This window comes from Balaenoptera physalus, assembly GCF_965194825.1.
Source record: "Balaenoptera physalus genome assembly, chromosome: 4".
Classification (NCBI taxonomy): Eukaryota; Metazoa; Chordata; class Mammalia; order Artiodactyla; family Balaenopteridae; genus Balaenoptera; species Balaenoptera physalus.
The window spans coordinates 17,248,264-17,269,603 of record NC_138891.1 but is presented as its reverse complement, the minus strand read 5'-3'; the positions used below and the strand labels follow the sequence as shown (position 1 = coordinate 17,269,603).

General features: G+C 42.4%; 1 long non-coding RNA gene across 1 annotated transcript; it reads right to left on the bottom strand.

Annotated features, from left to right (window-relative positions):
* Positions 1 to 166: 166 nt before the first annotated feature.
* LOC309660220 lies at positions 167 to 20,652 on the bottom strand. Its single transcript, XR_014263285.1, has 2 exons — positions 6,024 to 20,652; positions 167 to 5,643 (listed from the first exon to the last, which is right to left on the bottom strand). It is a non-coding gene; the product is annotated as an uncharacterized lncRNA (long non-coding RNA).
* Positions 20,653 to 21,340: the final 688 nt, after the last annotated feature.

Genomic DNA, 21,340 nt, shown 5'->3' with positions numbered 1-21,340 from the left:
TGTTTTCTTCTAGGATTTTTATGGTTTCTGGTCTTACATTTAGATCTTGAATCCATTTTGAGTTTATTTGTATATGTGATATGAGAAAATTTTCTAATTTCATTCTTTTACATTTAGCTGTCCAGTTTTCCCAGCACCACTTATTGAAGAGACTGTCTTTTCTCTATTGTATATTCTTTCCTCCTTTGTCATAGATTAATTGACCATAAGTGCTTGGGTTTATTTATGGGCTCCCTATTCTGTTCCATTGTTTTATAGCTTTGTGTCTGAAGTCAGAGAGTGTGATGGCGGAAGGTGGGGCTGGAGATGGATGGGCTAAAGCCAGAGCCAGGTATGAATCAGTGTCTAGTTCTCCTATTCTCAGTGTCTGTCACTGCCCTATTGGGGGCAGTGTCAGATCCCAAGATGCTGGAGGAGGAGCCCTGAGGGTCAGGTCTGAGCTGGTTTCATTACATATAGGTACACCCTCTCCCTCTTCTCAGCAATGGCAGCTTTTTGATTACTTATTCAATCTCCTTACTCATTATTAGTCTGCTCAAATTTTCTGTTTCTTCATGATTCTGACTTGGTATGTTGTGTGTTTCAAGAAATTAATCCATTTCTTCCAATTTATGTATACAATTGTTCATAGTATTCTTTTTTAATATAAAAAATGAATTGTTTTTATTTCTGTGGCATCATTTGTAATATCTCCTCTTTCATTTCTGATTTTAGTTATTTGAGTATTCTCTTTTATTCTTAGTTAATCTAGCTAAGATTTTGTCAATTTTATCAATCTTTCAAAAATTTATCTCAATTTTATTGATTTTTTCTATTGTTTTTCTATTCTCTATTTCATTTATCTCTCCTCTCATCTTTATATTTCCTTGCTTCTGCTAGCTTTGGGTTTAGTTTTTTACCCCTAGTTTCTGTAGGTGTAAATTTAAGACGTTAAATTGAGATCTTCTTTTATAATGTACACATTTACAGCTATAAAATTCCCTCTTAGCACTGCTTTCATTGTATCCTATAAGTGCTGGTATATTGTATTTTAATTTTCATTTATCTCTAATTTCTCTTGTGATTTATTCTTTGGTGCATTGGTAGTTTAAGGGTGTGCTGTTTAATTTTCACATATTCATGAATTTTTGTTTCCCATGTGCTTTTGATTTCCAATTTCATTCCATTTGTAATCAGAAAAGATACTTTGTATAATTTCAATCTTGAGTTTGTTAAGACTTGTTTTATGGCCTGACACGTGGTCTGTCATGGAGAATGTTCCAAGTGCACTTGAGAAGAATGTATATTCTGTTGTTATTAGGTGGAGTGCTCTATTAGGTCCAATTGCTATATTGTTCAAGTTCAGGTTCTCTATTTTCTTATTGATCTTCTGTCTGTTTGTTCTATTCATTATTGAAAATAGGGGTATTGAAGTCTCCAGCTATTATTGTGTTGCTGTCTATTTCTCCCTTCAATTCTGCAGTTTGTTTCATATATTTAGGAGCTCTGAGGTTTGGTACATAAATATTTATAACTGTTATATCTTCTTGGTGAATTATCTCTTGTAACAGTTTTTGATTTAAAGTATATTTTTATTTTTGATATTAGTACTCCTTCTCTCTTTTGGTTACCATTTGTAGAATATCTTTCCATCCTTTCACCTTCAGCCTATAATGTGTCCTGAGATCTAAAGTAAGTCACTTATAGACAGCCTTTTGTTGATTTTGTTTTTAAAATCCATTCAGCCAATCTATGTCTTTTGGTTGAGTTTATCTATTTACATTTAAAGTAACTAATGAGAGGGAAGGACTTACTATTACCATTTTGTTAACTGTTTTCTGTATGTCTTGTAGCTTTTTTGTCCCTCCTTTCCTTTCTTCCTTTGTATTTCTTTATTTTTCTCTTGTAGTAATATACTTTGGTTCCTTTCTCATTTCCCTTTGTGTATGTTCTATGGATGTTTTCTTTGTGGATGCCATTGCAATTGCATAAAACCTCCTAAAAATATAACATGCTATTTTAAACTGATAACAATTTTACTTCAGTTGCATACAAAAATCTCTACTCCATTACAGCTCCCCACTTCCTCTATTTTATATTATTGATGTCTCAAATTACATTGTATTCCCATAACATAGGTTTTTTGGTTTAAAAAATGTTTTTTGTCACATGTGTATATAAGTTCCATGCATCAAGATTACTATATTTATTCATGTATTTACTATTACTGGAGATCATTATTTTTTTTTTACTTTTTTCTTTCTTTTTTTACTTAAAAAAAATTGAGATATAGTTGATGTACAGTATTATATAAGTTACAGATGTACAGCATAGTGATTCATAATTTTTAAAGTTTATACTCCATTTATGGTTATTATAAAATATTGACTATATCCCCTGTTATATAATGTATCCTTGTAGCTTATTTATTTTATGCATAATAGTTTGTACCTCTTAGCCCCCCTCCTCTATCTTGCCCCTCTCCCTTCCCTCTCCCTACTGATAAGCACTAGTTTGTTCTCTATATATGTGAGTCTGATTCTTTTTTGTTATATTCACTAGCTTGTTGTATTTTTTAGGTTCCACATATAAGTGATATTATACAGTATTTGTCTTTCTCTGTCTGACTTATTTCACTTAGCATAATGCCCTCCAAGTCCATCCATGTTGTTGTAAATGGCAAATTTTCATTCTCTTTATGGCTGAGTAGTATTCTATTGTATATATACATACCACATCTTCTTTATCCATTCATCTGTTGATGGACACTTAGGTTGTTTCCATATCTTGGCAATTGTGAATAATGCTGCTATGAACATTGGTTTCCCTTTTCTCCACAACCTTGCCAACATTTGTTGTCTGTGGTCTTTTTGATGATAGCTATCAAGTAGACAGGTGTGAGGTGATATCACATTGTAGTTTTGATTTGCATTTCTCTGATGATTAACGATGTTGAACATCTTTTCATGTACCTGTTGACCATCTCTTGTTCTTTGGTCTTCTGCCCATTTTTTTCATTGTTAATTCTTTATTGATTTGTTTGTGCATCTTCCTCCATCACTAGTTTATGAGCTCCTTAAGTGCTTGAAGGAACCATATATTATTCTTTCCTTGTTACCAGAAACAAGCATAGATCTTGGCATATAATAGATGAGTGATGGTCTGTTGACTGAGTGAATGCATGAGTACATAAGAAAATGAAATTACTTTCTCCAACTGAAGCTGCCTGCTGGGAAGGAGAAATGAAGACTAATTTTTAAATGTTGAGTGTCACAACATTTAAAACAGGGAGGCTAGGCCCTGTATGGTGAGTCATATGGAGCTGTCCTGGACAATTAGGAAGCTTCAGAAGGGCTCTGAGCCCCTGGGTAGTAGAGACAGTTGACATCTGGGATAACCTTGCCACAGTTCTTGCTGGCAAACATTTCCCTTCGTGCTACTGAGAAAAACTCAGATACATTAGGCCTTTCCTTCATTTTATTTGAAGATGTTATTCTCTTGTCTGTATTTATAAAAAATACAGGGGGAAAAAAAGATAAGAAGTATGTATACCTGCTAATGAATAAAAGAAGACATAATTGGAACTTCCCTGCTGGTGCAGTGGTTAAGACTCTGTGCTCCCAATGCAGGGGGCCCGGGTTCGATCCCTGGTCAGGGAACTAGGTCTCACGTGCATGCTGCAACTAAGAGTTTGCATGCCACAGTTAAGGAGCCTGCGAGCCACAACTAAAGGAGCCTGCCTGCTGCAACTGGGGAGCCCATGTGACGCAACTGGGAAGCCCTTGAGCCACAACTAAGGAGCCTGCCTGCTGCAACCAAGACCCGGTGCAACCAAATAAATAAATAAATAAAATTTAAAGAGAACGCATAATTAAAGTAGGTAACAATTTCGGGGGTGTGGGTAGTAAACTAAGGCTCTGCATTAAATAAAGAAATCTAATACGAATGCCCTTTCCTCTCAACTCTATAGTGACTTGTAGAATATTTTCTTCATTACTCTATCAGTGACGGGCTTTATGCTGTGAAAATCTCAGAACCTAAGCTTATGGAATGGTCTTAATGTCCAATATAAGAAAAGAACTCATTACTCACAAGTGATACCAAGTAACTGTTTCATAATTTTTCCAGGACCATCCGTAATATCTGAGTGGTTATGTGAAATGGTCGCAGGGTCCGCAAATTAAAGAATGTCTGATATGAAATCATTTCAATCCCAGGGAGTACAGCCAGGATTGAAGAGGGTGTTAAACAGGGTACAGAAGTGGGAGGTAGTGTACCTGGAGTCACATCTGAGGAGAGTTCTCAGATTCAATAAAGGTGAAATCAGTGAGTAAAGAAATATGGGTGAGAATAGGCAGCAAGGTCAGTAGGAAGTAGCCAGAGCAAGAAGCCAGTCAGAGAAGACACACAATTATAAAGTGAAAGGTCTGGGAAATCGAAGCCTCACTCACTTATTCAGAGGAATTGAAAAGGTCCTTGAAAAAGGAATGGTGGCTGAATGGAGGCACATAATGAAATGTTAATTCTGGGGAAGTAAAATTGCATGGCATGTTAATATGGAATAAGGTTTCTACAATGCATTAAAGAATATTTTAACCATTTTCTGGAATCTGAAGGGAGTTCTGAATAGGCAGTTTGAAAGTGATGATGATGATGAAGCCTCCTTTATGTCACATCTGACAAAAGTTTGTCAAGCTCGGGACTTCCCTGGTGGCACAGTGGTCAAGAGTCCACCTGCCAATACAGGGGACACGGGTCCAATCCCTGGTACGGGAAGATCCCACAATCCACAACTACTGAGCCTGTGCTCCAGAGCCCGTGAGCCACAACTGTTGAAGCCCGCGTGCCTAGAACCCGTGCTCCGCAACAAGAGAAGCCATCGTGATGAGAAGCCCACGCACCGCAACGAAGAGCAACCCCCGCTCGCCGCAACTAGACAAAGCCGGCGCGCAGCAACAAGACCCAACGCAGCCAAAAATAAATAAATAAATTAATTAATTAATTTAAAAAACAATTTGTCAACCTCACACATTTAAAATCCACATAAAAGTAAATATAAGGAAGACTCTTGTGAAGATTTCTTAAATTAAGGGGCAGCATAAAATGACATGGGGTTTAACATCAGTTAAGTTTGGGTTTGGCCTCTAGTTTCCACATTTACTGTCATGAACCTTAAGTAAGTCACTTAACCATCCTAAGTTCGAGTTTCTTCATCTAAAAAAACAGAAAGAACTGGGGAACTGGGGGATCAGTGGAGCAGTGCATCTGAGAGCATTCTGTACACCACAGTGCTGTACAAACGCTGGCCTTTTTTTTTTTTTTTCCCCCTTGAGATCTTAGTTCCCGGACCAGGGATTGAACCCGGGCCCTCAGCAGTGAAAGTGCAGAGTCCTAACCACTGGACCGCCAGGGAATTCCCGATGGCCTATTAGTTTTAAATTCAGCACTTCATCCCAGTAGAGCGAGGAATTCCACATTTGGACCCACCTTCACTGGAGATGTCTGAAAAAGCTGCTTCTGGTCGCATGCCTTTTGGGCTCTGTGGGCATCCCTTGCTGAATAAACCTTGATGATGGCATAGAACACAGGACCGACCACTGCTGCGTTTGGGAAGACTCGGACCGAATACAGGCCAAAGTGGGAGAAGACTGTGAACAGAGAATGCTGTAGGGTGGTCCCATGCTAAGTAAGTGCAGGAAATTTCACGCCCAGGAAGCCAAACCGCCTGTTCCCTTCTATTCCCCCAGCCTTTCGCCGCAGGCAACTGTGGTGATCCTGCAACTCCAAACACTTCTCATTTCAGCAACAAGTTTCCCTCTGAAATCCTAAGCTTCGAGAAGCATTAGGAGGCAATGCCGGCTGTTGGGAACTATCTCTCAAAACTCTGTGGGGGAGAGCTGACTGCTCAGGTCGGCTCTAGAACCAAGATTCCTCTCAGCGGAGACCACAGGCAGATGAGGTGCTGAAGCAGTACCCCGGGGCGCCCAGTTACTGAGGCGCGAGATGGCTTCCTCCACCCCTCCCTCCGCCCCTGCTCGGCTCACTTGCAAGGCCTCGGCCATGGGTCCAGAGCTCAGCTCCCACACCAGCAAGGTTTTGTCACCCACGATGGGAACCACAAAAGGTACCAACGCCACCATCCTACCGTTACCACGTGTGCGTGGCTCGGGGCGCAAGCGCACCGCATCTCTGCCCATTTTTTAATCTGGTTGTTTGGATTTTTTTGATATTGAGTTGTATGAGCTGTTTATATATTTTTGGATATTAACCGCTTATTGGTCATATCATTAGCAAATATTTTCTCCTATTCTTTAGGTTGTCTTTTTATTTTGCTGATGGTTTCCTTTGCTGTGCAAAAGCAAGATTATTATATTTTAAAATGGCTCATGTTGCTAACATTCTTTCGTTTCAACTTGAAGAAGTCTCTTTAGCATTTCTTCTAGAGCAGGTCTAGTGGTAATAAGCTCTCTCAGCTTCTGTTCATCTGGGAAAGTCTTAATTTCTCCTTCATTTTTTGAAGGACAGTTTTGCCAGATATAGTATCCTTGGCCAACAGTTTTTTCTTTCAGCAATTTGAATATATCATCCCACTTCCTTTTGACCTGCAAAGTTTCTGTTGAGAAATTCACTGAAAATCTTATGGAGGCTCCCTTGTTTGTGATTCTCTTTTGCTGCATCTAAGATTCTCTCTCTGTCTTTGACATTAGACAGTTTGATTATAACGTCCCATTGTGGTTCTCTTTGGAGTTTTTTGAGTTTCTTGAATCTGTGTGTCCATTTCTTTCCTTAGAGTTGGGAAATTTTTAGTTATTATTTCTTCAGGTAAACTCTCTGCCCCTTTCTCTTTGTCTTTTCCCTCTGGGATTCCCACAATGTGTATGTTGGTCCACTTGATAGTGTCCCATAAGTTCCTTAGCTCTCTTCATTTTTCTTCATACAGTTTTTTCCTTTTGCTCCTCTGACTTGATGATTTTAAATGACCTTTCTTCAAGCTGATTTTTTTTCTGCCTGATCAAGTCTGCTGTTGAACCCCTCATTAGTTTTCAGTTCAGTTAATGTATTTTTCTGTTCAAGAATTTCTGTTTTTTTTTTTAATACATTCTTTCTCTTTGTTGATATTCTCATTTTGTTCTTGGTGGGTTCATGGTAGATGAGTGAGTGTAAAGGTAGGCACTTGGACAGTGCTGTGAAGTCATTTACTTTTTCTTGTAGGCACACAGGAAGACTACATTTCCTAGTGTCCTCTGCCTCTGGATGGGCCATGTGATTAGTTCTGATCAATGGAATTCAACTTCTTGGCCCAGCTCCTACGATATACCATGAGGTTCTTGGCTGTTCTCATTATCTATAAGGCAGCTATCTGAATACAGAGGACCCAGAAGAAGGCTGCAAGACGATGGAGGATCCATAAAATGCAAGGGACAGCCAACCAGGAACATTCACTTTGTGTGAGGGAGGAAAAAGTCTTCGTATTAATCCACTGAGATTTAGGTTTCTTATAGTTGTTAGTCCATTCTGACTGATACAGAAATTGGTAAAGGAAGTGGAGTCTTGCTGAAATTAAATCCTACAGTATGTGACATTAGCATAGCAGTAGGTGGTAAGCAGTGAGGAAGCTATGCTGGGGGCTGGAGAAATAGAGATCCATGTTGTTAGAGAAAAAACATTTGACAAAATCATCATTTTTTGAAATGTGAGAGGAAAATCCCATGCCTAATGAGTCATCAGTACCAAGGAAAAAGATGGGAAGTAGAGTATTAATATGTGTGGATATTATTGGCCTTGATGGCAGGATATTGCAAGGATGATGTGCATTCAGGAAAGACTCAGCCAGTGTAAATGTTGAAATGAAAGGAAATTGGGAGATTCCAGAAATTTGGCACCTTGAAAGGAGGGAAAGACAAGTATTTTGAAGCCCCAAATAGTAAGAGATAGTATTTTTAAAGCTTTGAGCAATAAAGGCTCAGTAAAACTTATCAGTTGAATAAAGCCCTCAGGGAAAATTTTAAATTTTGGTCTTTTTTGTTCAAGCTGGATAGGCTCAAGGTAGCTGCCTTTACATTGAGAGAGAGGCAAAGGAGAGGGCTGGGAAAGCACTTCAGGATTTGAGACCTATGACGAGGAAAAAACCTTAGTTATGATTAATAAATGGAACTGAAAGCAAGTAGATTAGCAACCCAGTGTTTGAAGGAATTAAATTTTGTAATCTACAACAGCCTGGACAAAAACTGGCTCTAACTGTTCAATACTTAAAACAATAATCAGAATGGCAGTGGCAGTGCAGTGGGAGGTGAGCCTGGACCCCACATTCCTCCATGTACAGAACATCCTGGGATCATCTCTCATCTGTCAGCAGCCAAGGTATTTGCAGCAAGTTTCAAGGAAACAAGCACAATGGACTAAACATGTTCACTATCAAAAGGTGAACATTTACAATTTCCAATCCTGACCAAGATGGATTAATGGACCAGATTTACTTCCACCCAAAATAACTAAAAATCTGGACAAATATATGAAACAGTATTGTTAAGACATTAGATATTAGGCAATGAAGAACAGTGATTCTTGAAAAATGAGAAGAAAATGAGGTGAACCCTATGATGGTCCCAGCTTAACTCTTAGAAAGGAAACCAGGGAGAGCTTAGTGGTCTCCTTAGGTTGAAAAGTTGGATTTGGAAGGCCCAGGTGGCTTGAGTTTGCAGGGCAAATCATCAGAGAGGAGGAGTTGCACAGAGAGAGAAGTCTAGAAATCTGTAGAAGGTTCCTGCAGTATTCACCTGAGTACTGGCCAGTGCGTGAATATGAGAAAATTTCACAAGGCTGGAGAAAGTATTGCCCAAAAAGGGTCAGAGGAAAAATCCCTGTAGCTCACACAGGGACAGACATATGCCTATTTTCAACATCCAGAGGAAAATTACGTAATTCACAAGTTATCAGGTGAGTTTGCCTCAGTAGTGGGGAAAATTTAGCCCCTCTACTAAGTTAAACACTACTCTGGCCCTATCTAAAAAAGCTTAAAAGCAATATCTGAAAGAATTAAACTGGCTCTAAGTAACTTAATCATGTCCCATAACAAGAATCAAGCATATTTATAGGAATACGGAAACAAATAGCACACAACAAGGTAAAATTTTAAATGTCTGTCATACATTCAAAGATTGCCAGACATCCAATGAAGCAGAAATGTATGATCCATAATGAAGAGAAAAATCAATCATTAGAAACTGACCCAGAAATAATATAGATGATAGATTCTACAGATGGTAGATTCTATAGATTCTATAGACTCTATCATCCTTATAGTAGGTTGGGACCTTAACACAGTTATTAGAACTATAATCCATATGTTCAGAAAGATAGATGAAAGACTGAACTGTTAAGTAGAGACATAGAAAATATAAAGAAGACTCAAATTGAACTTACAGACATGTAAACTATAATGTCTGAGATTTTTAAAAAATACACCAGATGCTACAAATGGTAGATTAGATATTGTGGAAGAGGAGATTAGTGAATTTGAAGACAGAGCAATAGAAACTATGCAAAATGAAACCCAAAAAGGAAAAGTACTAAAAATAAACAAACAAAACATCAGTGGGCTGTAGGACAACTTCCAGCATCCTAAAGTCCCTGAAGGAGAGGAGGTGAAAAAATTTTTTCCAGCTTTGAGGTATTGCTGACACATAACATTGTGTAAGTTTAAGGTGTATAATGTGTTGATTTGATACACCTACATATTGCAAAGTGGTTACCACCATATCATTAGGTAACACCTTTATCACATTACATAATTACCATTTCTTCTTTGTGGTGAGAACATTTAAGATTTACTCTCTTAGCAACTTTCAAATGCACAGTATTATTGTAAAAATACAGTATTGTTAACAATAATCACCATGCTGTACATTAAATCCCCAGAACTTATTCATCTTATAACTGAAAGTTTGTACTCACTGACCAATATCTCCCCATTTCCTCTACCCCCTGGTCCCTGGTAACTGCCATTCTACTTTCTTTTCTGTGAGTTTAGCTTCTTTAGATTCTGCATATGAGTGAGCTCACACAGTATTTGTCTTTCTCTGTCTGACTTATTTCACTTAGCATAATGCCCTCAAGGTCCATCCATGTTGTTGCAAATGGCAGAAGTTCCTTCTTTCTCATGGCTAAATAGTATTCCAGTGTGTGTGTGTGTGTGTGTGTGTGTGTGTGTGTGTGTGTGTGTGTGTGCGTGTGCTGTGTATTCTTCTTTATCCATTCACTTAGGTTGTTTCCACATCTTGCCTATTGTGAATAGTGCTGCAATGAACGTGGGACTGCAAATATCTCTTCAAGATTGTGTTTTCATCTCCTTTGGTTATATACCTGGAAGTAGGATGGCTGGATCACGTGGTAGTTCTATCAAAAGAAATTCTTTGGAGGAACTAATGGACACATTAGTAAAAACTATAAATCCAGATATTTAAGAAACTCAGTGAATCCCACGCACAAAGAACAATAAAACTATACCAAGGTACAAGGTATAATCAAATTTCTCAAAACAAGAGAAAATCTTAAAAGTAGCTAGAGGAAAAGACCATAGATTTTTTTGTTGGAATAAATGTAAATCAGAAATAGCCTATCAAACTTTTAAAGTACTGAAATATAAGAATTGTCACCCCAGAATTTTTTACCTAGTAAAAATACCTTTCAAAAATGGTGAAATAACGACCTCTTTAGGTATAAAGATCCAAAAGGAACTCATCACCAACAGATCTGCACTACACGGAATACCAAAAGAAGTCCTGGGCTTCCCTGGTGGCGCAGTGGTTAAGAATCCGCCTGCCATTGCAGGGGACACAGGTTCGAGCCCTGGTGTGGGAAGATCCCACATGCCGTGGAGCAACTAAGCCCGTGCGCCACAGCTACTGAGCCTGAGCTCTGGAGCCCACGAGCCACAACTACTGAAGCCCGTGCGCCTAGAGCCCATGCTCTGCAACAAGAGAAACCACGGCAATGAGAAGCCCACACACCACAACGAAGAGCAGCCCCTACTCGCCGCAACTAGAGAAAGCCCAAGCACAGCAACGAAGACCCAATGCAGCCAAATAAATAAATAAAATTAATTAATTAATTAAAAAAAAAAGAAGTCCTACAAGCAGAATGAAAATGATACCAGTTATAAATCTGGATCTACACAAAGGAATGAAGAGTACCAGAAATAATAACCATGAGGGTAAATATAAAGACTGTTTTTGTTTTAATCTCTTTAAAAGCTAATTGTTTAAAGCAAAAATAAAAACAATGTAATGTGGCATTTAAAACACATAGAGAAATAAAATGTATGACAGCAGTAGCACAAAGACCTAAAGGGGGAAAATGTAAATATATTATTGTAAGGTCTTATCTGTACATGGAATGGTATAACATCACTTGAAAGTAGACGATGATAAATATATGTATACTGTAAACTCTAAAGTAACAACTAAAATAGCATGGAGTTATTGCTTATAAGCCAATAAAGGAGAAGGACATGAAAAAAGCTCTAAGTTGATCCAAAAGAAGGCCAATAAAAGGGAAAAGAGAACAAAGGACAGATGAGATTTGGCACTGTTTGTTAGAGAGCAGGTACAGGTGGCAAGGGAGCAGGTGGGAGGGTAAGATGTAAGTGGCTGGGTCTCTAGGTGACTGGGTGGGAGGGAGGGAAGTGGATGGGTGATGAGTTGAAGGTAGTTGAACAGATACCTCAGCCCCAGGTCTCAGATTCTTCCAGAGCTTTGGGCCATGGTTCTTGGTCTTTCATACCCTGCCTGACTATTGACTTCTTCCCTCCAGCTCTGCTTCTTTTACAAGGAAGATCCATGTAGAGCTGTGCCATGAAGGATGGATAAAATTTAGGCATATAGAAAGGGAAGGAGATGGTGTTTCAGGAAGTGATAACGTATATAGAGCCAAAAAAAAGGTTGTTCAGAGACAGTTAGAATACCAATTAGGATTGAATGAAGGTTAAGGATCAGGAAGCTGTGAAAGCAAAAAAGTTACATGGCTAACCCTTGTACAATTACTGCAGTGACTGCTATTATTGTTGATTTATTGAGCACATGCTATGTCCTAGGCACTATGCCAGAGATGTTGCATATTTTATAGCTACCGTCTGAAGTTGGTATTATTATCCATATACTATAGGTAAGTAGATGGGCAAAGCAGGGTCAATTAAGGTGGCTATGGACACATAGTGGGTGAATGTCTCAGATGGAATTCAAACCCAGGCCTGGGCTACCCCCAGGCAGCCCTCTTTGCTGCCTCATGGAAACGATCTTCTTCCTTGGTGGACCTTGCAGTGGCTTGAGAGATCTTACTGTCTTTAGAGACCCCTGCCTGGTGATGCTATTTTTTCCAGGACTTGAGATCCTTTAGAAGGTAAGCCCAGAAGAGTGCAGTTTACCTGGGGTGGTTCTCCAGGATGCTGGGCCTCAGACACTCAGGCAGCAGAGAGTGGGTACCTCAAACGGGGCACTGCTTCTCTCTCCAACCTGTGATCACCCTCTCTGAGCAAGGGTCTCCCTTCTCCTAGGGCCTCTGGAGATTGGAGGGAAAGCTTTCTGCACTGGCTTCGATTCCCAGGTCTCACCATGTGTGTGACCCTGCACTAATCCCTTCATCATTCTGAGCCTCAGTTTTCTTATTTGTAAAAGGGGGATCAGCTCCCAGCCCTTGGGTAAGTGGGTGCAGCAAACACTCCATCAAGCTGGATTGGCCCTAGGAGACGCCAGTAAGAGGCTGGGGAGGGTGTCTCGCATCTTACAGGGAATGGCCCTGGTTGCACTGAACTCAAGGCTCCAAGATGCGATGGGAGGGGGTGGCGGGGAACAGCATTTAACCTCAGCACCTGGTTCAGTTCCCTGCTCTGCCAACTTTTGGTCTTTGTACCAGCTCTGAACCTTTCTGAGACTCGGTTTCCCTATCTCTGAAAGGCGGATGGCCATGGGGCCCACCTCCTATGGGTGTTAGGAGGGCTCCACGAGTAAGTGGTCCGCCTGGGCTGGGACACAAATGTTCTGCAGTTGGTGTTGGTCCACTAACACAAAGGCCCTAATGCTGGGCCAGGGGTGGGCTCCCGGCACGCAGGACAAGGAACTCCTCGTCTTGCTCCTGTCAGCCTAGGGTTTGGCTGAGCAACGTCAGGGTTGGTGACTAAAGAGAGAGAAGCATGAGGGTGAGTGCCTTTTTCTTTTGTGCTCACTAGAAAGCAGCTGAAGGCGCCAAGGGTAAGGTTTCCATAACCTTGGGGAATGCTCTGGGGGTCTTGGAGGGAGCCCTGAAATCCACAGTGTCTGCTGGGTCTGGACCCCTCCTACAGCCATGATCAGCTCAGCACTGTCTACCCTGCCCTCTTTGACTACTACCTCTGGATCAGGGCTCCTAGGTGCCTCTGGATTTACCACTAAGAATCTTGTTATTAAGACTTTTGTGCCACCTCCGGAGGCCTCTGCTTCCCATCTGACAGATGGGGAGTTGGTCTATCAATGTTCTCTAGATTTCAGTCATTTGCATGTTATCTGTGTTTTTTGCTATATTTGCATAGAATCATCTGTTATTTGCTCAACACTCTTCTTTAAAAACCTATTAAAGACCTGTTAAAATGAAAACTTAAGTGCAATGATTTGAAAAGGAAATTCCATGTATACTTATGATAAATGGAAAAATTGACATAAATAGAAAGTGTCCATAGGGACTTCCCTGGTGGCGCAGTGGTTAAGAATCCGCCTGCCAATACAGGGGACATGGGTCCAAGTCCTGGTCCGGGAAGGTCCCACATGCCACGGAGCAACTAAGCCTGTGCGCCACAACTACTGAGCCTGTGCTCTAGGGCCCGTGAGCCACAACTACTGAGCCCTCATGCCACAACTACTGAAGCCCACATGCCTAGAGCCTGTGCTCCGCAACAAGAGAAGCGACTGCAGTGAGAAGCCCACGCACTGCAACAAAGAGTAGCCCCCACTCACCGCAACTAGAGAAAACCCGTGCACAGCAATGAAGACCCAACGCAGCCAAAAATAAATTAACGAATTAATTAAAAAAAAAGGAAAGTGTCCATAAAAATCAAAAGATAAGTTTAGGATAACAGGTGTATCCTATTCTACCTACAGCAATTCCACATACCACACTTGGAAAATGCAGGGCAGCTCCTGTGTTTCCTCCCAGTTCCATGCTTCCATGGACCTCTACCTCCTCCTGCTATTTGGGTACACGACCTAGATGGGGAGCACGCCCCCATTGTTATTCATCGCCCCACTGTTATCTCTGTGGACAAAAAAATCATCCTTATGGTTTCGCAGGGCAAGGGACAGAGGTCTGGGGCTCCTGCGTCCAAAGAGGCCTCTGATGTTGGGACAAACACTATACCCAAAGAGGAAGTCCCATGTGTTATCCAATCCCATCTGAAGGATCGCAGGCATTCCGGGAGAAGCATAGCAGCGGAGATTACCTCAGGAGTTTATCTGCCGACCTCCTCGGGGACCACCAGACACTCCAGGCAGGCATCCTCCCTCCCCGTCTCTGGAGCAGCCACAGAGAAAGACAGCACATCCTCACCCAGGGCTGAGAGCTGCCCGAGCACAGCAGGAAGAGCAGGGCAGGGAGGCAGAAGCCAGGGACACATATGCGCTCATTAGGTCACGTCCAGAGCAGAAAGGGGGCCAGCAGAGCTCTGTGGGACATCTTTGTTGTTAGTATAATAACATCTAATATCGATTGAGGTGGGGATGGGCTCAGGCCTTGAGCACATGGAATGATCTCGCCTGGACCTCATCCCTGCAGTCAGCCCTGTCAGCATTCCCTTTCGTGGAGAGATTGGTCTGGGAAGGGCAGAGAGCTGGTGGGTGGCCAAGGGACCCCAAGCCAGGGCTGGTAGCAGCCACACTGCTACCTTGTTTTCCTGAGCGCCCTGTCTCTGGGGGAATCTCTCTCTCTCTCTCTCCCCAGTATCATCTCCTGCTGCTCCTTCCTTCTCCAGCCCCTCTTCATTTATTAAAAAATTATTGACAATTTATTATATTCCAAGCACTGGGTTTTGCACCAGCCACAAAGAACTTCCCCCCACCCTATACCCACTGTCTCTAGTTCTCCTCCTATTCTCTCTTAATTTTTTAAAATCAACTTTATAGGGCATTTTTAATTTTTATTTTTATTTAAAAAAATTTTTTAACATCTTTATTGGAGTATAATTGCTTTACAATGGTGTGTTAGTTTCTGCTTTATAACAAAGTGAATCAGCTATATGTATACATATATCCCCATATCTCTTCCCTCATGTGTCTCCCTCCCACCCTCCCTATCCCACCCCTCTAGGTGGTCACAAAGCACTGAGCTGATCTCCCTGTGCTATGCAGCTGCTTCCCACTAGCTATCTATTTTACATTTGGTAGTGTATATATGTCCATGCCACTCTCTCACTTTGTCCCAGCTTACCCTTCCCCCTCCCTAGGGCATTTTTTAGATACTATAAATTTGCATACAATAAGATGTACCCGTTTTAGTGTACCCTCGGATGGATTTTTAATAAATGTGTCCACCTGAGTAACCACAACCCAAATCAACATATAGAACATGTGCATCACCCCTAGAAAGTTCCTTCAGGTCGTTTCAGCCAATCCCAGCCAACCCCAGCCCCAGGCAACTGCTGATCTACTTTCTGTCACTATAGATTAGTTTTGTCTTTTCTAAGATTCCATATAAATGAAATCTTACAGTATGTATTCTTTTGTGTCTGGCTTCCTTTGCTCAGCATAATGTTTTAGGGATTTGGTTCATTTTTATGGCTGGGTAATATTCCATGGTGTGCATATACTACACTGTGTTTACCCGTTCATCTATTGAGGGATACCTGAGTTCTTTCCAGTTTAGGGCCTATTGTGAATAAGGCTGTTTTAAATTTATATTTGTGTACAAGTCTTTTCGTGAACATAAGTTTTCATTTCTCTCAAAACCTAGGAGGGGAATTGCTAAGTCACATGGCAAGTATGTGTTTACTTTATAAGAGACTGCAAAACAGTTGTACCCTTTTACACTCCCACGATGTCTGAACAATGTATGGAAGTTCTGGTTGTTTTGCATTCTTGCCAACGTCTGGTAATATCAGTTTTTAAATTTAAACCATTCTATTGAATCATTGGATGTACAATGGTTTCTCATTGTGGTTTTAATCCATATTTCCCTGATTACTAATGTCTGAGAATCCTTTCATGTGGTTTATTAGTCACTCATACATTTTCTTGTATAAAGTATATTTAAATCTTTTGCCCATTAAAAAAAAATTGAGGTTTTTGTCGTCTAATTATTGAGTTGAGAGTTGTTTATATATTCTAGATACAAATCTCTTGTATAATATTTGTATTGTGAATATTTTCTCCTGGTTTGTGGCTTGTGTTTTCATTTTCTCAACAGTATCTTTTGAAGGATGGAAGTTTTTAATTTTGATAAAATCTAAGTGATCACTTCTTTCAAGCTTTATGTGTCTTGTCTAAGAAATCTTTGCCTGTCCCAAGTTCACAAAGATTTACTCCTATATTTTCTTCTAGAAATTGTATAGTTTTGACTTTTAGATTTAGGTAAATGCTCCACTTCAAATTGATTTTTGTGTATGATATGAGGTAAGAATTGAGGTTCCTTTTTTTTCCTTTACAGATATTCAGTTGTTCCTGCATCATTTGTTGAAAAGATGATACCCTTTTTCCTACTGAATTATCTTGGCATCTTTGTTGACTATCAATTGACCATATATGTGTGTATTTATTTCTGGGCTCTCTAATCTGTTCCATTGATCTTATGCCTATATAATACTTTATTGATTACTGTAGCTTTCCAGTATATCTGAAAATCAAGTATAGTATAAGTTCTTCAAATTTGTTTTTCTCTTTCAAGATTATTTTGGCTATTTTTTTATCCTTAACATTTCCATATTAATTTTAGCATCAGTTTTTCTATTTCTATGAGAAAAGCCCACTGGAATTTTAATTGAGATAGTATTGAATTTATAACTCACACTGGGGTAGAATTGACATCTTAACAATGTGGAGTCTCCCAACCCATGAACATGGTTTATCTCTTTGTTTCTTTAGGTTTTCTTTGGTTTCTCTTAATAATATTTTGTAATTTTTAGTGAGCAGAACTTGTACATACTTTGTTAAATTGGTCTCTAAGTATTTCATTTTATTTTGTTTTTTTTTTTGTTTTTTTAAAGAAATTTATTTATTTATTTATTTTTGGCTGATTTGGGTCTTCGTTGCTGCTCTCAGGGCTTTCTCTAGTTGCAGCGAGCGGGGGCTACTTTTCCTTGCGGTGCGTGGGCTTCTCATTGTGGTGGCTTCTCTTGTTGTGGAGCACGGGCTCTAGGCACGTGGGCTTCAGTAGTTGTGGCTCACAGGCTCAGTTGCTCCACGGCATGTGGGATCTTCCTGGACCAGGGATCGAACCCGTGTCCCCTGCATTGGCAGGCGGATTCGTAACCATTGCGCCACCAGGGAAGTCCCAGTATTTCATGTTTTTGATGCCGTTGTAATTGGTATTTAAATTTTTCACTTCCAATTATTCATTGCTGGTAAATAGAAATAAAATAGATTTTTTTATATTGACCTTGTATTCTGCACTCTTTCTAAATTCTCTTATTGCTTCTAGTAATTTTGGGGGTAGATTCCTTAGGATTTTCAACATATAAGAGCATGCTGTCTGCAAATAAAGACAGTATTACTTCTTCCTTTCTAACTTTTATTCATTTACTTCTTTTTCTTATGTCATCACCCAGGCGAGTACCTCCAATATCATGTTGATTAGAAGTGGTAAGACATACATCTTAGGATCATTCCTGGTTTCTATCTTGAGTTCCCACATCATGTCATTATTAGATCATATTGATTCTTTCTTTGAAATACAAGCTGGTTAAAAGTGTAGACTCTAAAGCCAGAAAGCCTGGGTTCAAATCTTGACTTTACCAGTTACTGGCTGTATACTTGAGCAGTTACCTAACATCTTTGACTCAATAGTTTGATTTATAAGGAGTGTGATTATAGTTATACCAACTTTATAGTGGGTTTTTGTTGTTGTTGTTTTGTGAGGATTAAGCCTTGGCTCATGGGAAGTGCACACTGAATGTCAGTATCAAATAGCTCCCTAGGAGGTCTCACACTTCCAGCCCTGTCCCCCTTCAGTCTATTCTCATCACAGCAGCCAGATGGATCCTGTGAACAGATAAGTCAAAGCTTATCTCTTTCTAGTTCAAAACCTTGCAGTGGTTCTCATTTCACTCAAAGTAAAAGTCAAAGACCTCCCAATAGCCTGTTAGTCCAGTCTGAGGAGGCTCTACGAAATCACCCACCTCACAGCTCAGACACCCCCTTTTGCAGGGAGTAGACTACAGGAAGCTGTGTGAGTTGTTGGGGGGCAGGTGAGGGTAGCTGCCGTCTCCCATTGTGAGGTTGCCCTGCCCTCCAGGAAGTGTGTTCTTGCCCAGCCCAAACTCCTGTTCCCTCCCTGAGATAACAGGGCCTCGCCACTGCACACAGGCCAGTCTCGAAGGGGCACTGGGCACAAAGCCCATTCTCAAAGGCTACACTAGCAAGCTGAGGGGGCTGGGGAGGCCCCAGCGAGTTTAGCCTGCCCAGCAGCCAAGTTGGCTGACTTCTTGATGAGCTGTGTGTCAAGTCTAGGTGGTCCTGAGGTCAGAGTAGTTCAGCTGCAGCCTCCTTGGCTTTGGAGAGGGCAGGGTGTCTGCTTGTGCCATCTGGAGACCAGGGTCCAGCCTGGTGTTTGAATGTTCTCACTCCATGTTTGGGGCCTCATAGGCTGTACTGGAAGGAGCCTTGTGCTGGGTGCCAGGGGTACAGTGATGAACGAGACACAGGCCTGCCTCACAGGGCTTACCATCCAGTGGGGAGGCAGACATGCAAATAGCCAGTGGGGCAAGCATTGGAGTAACAGGAACTTGGATGAGGTAGACTGTGGGTGTAGTAGGCAATCAGGGAAAGTTTCCTGGGAAGGCCACAATCCCATTTCTCAGGCATAAAATTTAAACCAATCTTCATTGATTTCTTTAGGGATGGGACTCAGGATTTTCTTTCCATCAGTTTTGATAAGCTGAGCACGGTCACCCACTTCTTACCACACCTGCACAAATGTCACCTGGTCATTCTGTGTGAGTCAGCATCCTTGGCTGGAAGCCTAGCCCAGAGTTGTGCTTCTCTCATCCCCAGCACAAAGGAAGGAGGGGGTTCTGATGGGGGTTCTGTAATCCCACAGAATTTAGGATTTACCTTCATGCCCTCTGACATTCCTGAGCAATGGGCAAGTGACATTTGTGGTGTCTTTCTTCCAGTCTCCAGGCATCCGAGTATTGCAGAAGCCAGGGCTGTGACTCAGTGGGTTCTGGAACTGCCCCCAAACTTCAGTTCACTCAGGCAGACTTCCTACTCAGCCTCCAGGGTGGCCTTGGGCAGGGCTTTCTCATGACGAGCTAAACTCTGGGGCTGGACTCTACCTCCTTCAAAGCCTGACCAGCAGGAACCAGCACTCTTGTTGGCCAGTCACAGGGAGACAGACAGACTACCGACACCCCTCCCCAAAGATGGTTCCCCTTTGCAGCAGGTAACACGTTAAGGCCCACATCGATGTTACAGCAGTTCCTTGTATCAAGCCCTTCCTGGGTGCCAGTTGGGGTCTCTTCATTAAATGCTTCACCTTAAATCTGAGTCAGTCAGAATTCCCGTCCTCATTTTAGGAAAAAGAGGCTCAGAGAGGTTACTTTTTCAAGGTCACAGGATCTGATTTGAAACCCAACTGACCAGAAGTCCATGTTCTTACCCCTGCAGTCTCTCCCCCGCCCACCCTCTCTCCCTTTCTCTGATGCCGTCAGGAGCTGCAGACCCAGGAGCATCCCTGGGACTGGCGCCGTATCGCTCAGGGTTGTTTTCTGGACGGTGGGCACTCGGCCGGGTGCCAGGCCAAGGAGTCTGTGTTTTCTCTTGGGAATAAGGGCTAGTTAGCAGGACACTGATGCATGGTCCAGGAGCGGTGACGGCAGAATTTAAGTCAGTTCGCTGAGATGCTCTGTGGCTGGAGGGTCACCCTCCCACCTTCACATGTCAGGAGATGGGCCGGGAGCTCTCTGTCCTGGCTGCACGTTGTAATCCCCTGATCTGGGTCCCACCCCAGAGATTCTGGGGTGGTCTGGAGTGGGATAGAAATATTACTATTTTTAAAATTCTCCCCTGCCCCAGGTGATCCTGATTTGCAGCCCCAGGTGAGCATCTCTGGTTTGGATGGTGCAAATTCCTGCTGCTCCTCGCCCTCCGGCTCAGGCTCACTGACCGCACAGGAGGTTCTGAACTGGCATCCAGGGGCGGTGCGGGGCCTGAGCCGTGGGGCCTCTGCCGAGCAGTCTCTGGATGCCCACTCGGGCTGGCTGGGCCGTCTGGAGAGCCAGGCTCTTCACACACCTGGGCAGAGGCTGGGCATCTCCCGGGAAAGCGGATCCCAGTCCCTGGCTAGCCTCTCCCTCAAGGACTGAGTAACTTCAGTGCTTTGAAATTTTTTCCCTGCAAGTCTGACTTTGCAGTCCTCTGGGCTTGGTTGAGTGCCATTCCCTTCTGCAGTCACAGAGCCAAGTTCCAAAGGAGTAAGACACTTCCTGGAGGGCTCCCAAGGCCACAGGCATCATCCATTCTTCTCTTCCTCTCTTCAGCTCTGTCCCTCACTCCTTTGTGGTAAGCTTGGCTCCGCCGCTGAGTCGGGGAGACACAGCGACACACCCTCACAGAAGACAGACAGCTGAGCGGCCGTGACAGAGTGTGTGCAGGACGCAGTGGGGCAGGTGAGCGCTGGCAGGGCCATTGTAAGACAAGTCCGTGCACATTTGCCAGTCAGATCAAATGTTCCTGCTTTTGGCCCATCTGTCCTCCGGTCCGGCTCCAGGCCTATGTCCCACTCTGCCCTAGAGAACCCAGAAGTGGGGTGGTCAGAGCCATGGCGGGGGTTCTCAGTGCCTCTGAGTGGGATGCGTCAGGGTAGCTGGACTCACAGGGATTCCGTTTTGGGGACTTGATGCTCTTCGGACCGCAGCCTCCCCGCCCGTGCCGCCACCCCGGGGTGGGAGTCGGGGTACTGAGGGGTGTCAGGGACATCAGAGCCCCTCCAGACAGAACTCTGCCAACCTTCTCACTCCCAGCCCCTCATCTGCGGGACTTCCTGTTTGATGGTTCCTCCTCTCTGCAGGGGCACACTGGCCAGCTGCTGGCCTCAGGCCAGAGTCCTGGGGAGGCCCTTCGTTTCTTCTCACCTGGCCTGATCTCACTGCACTTCCAGCCAAACTTTCCCAACAGGAGTTGAGTGCCTG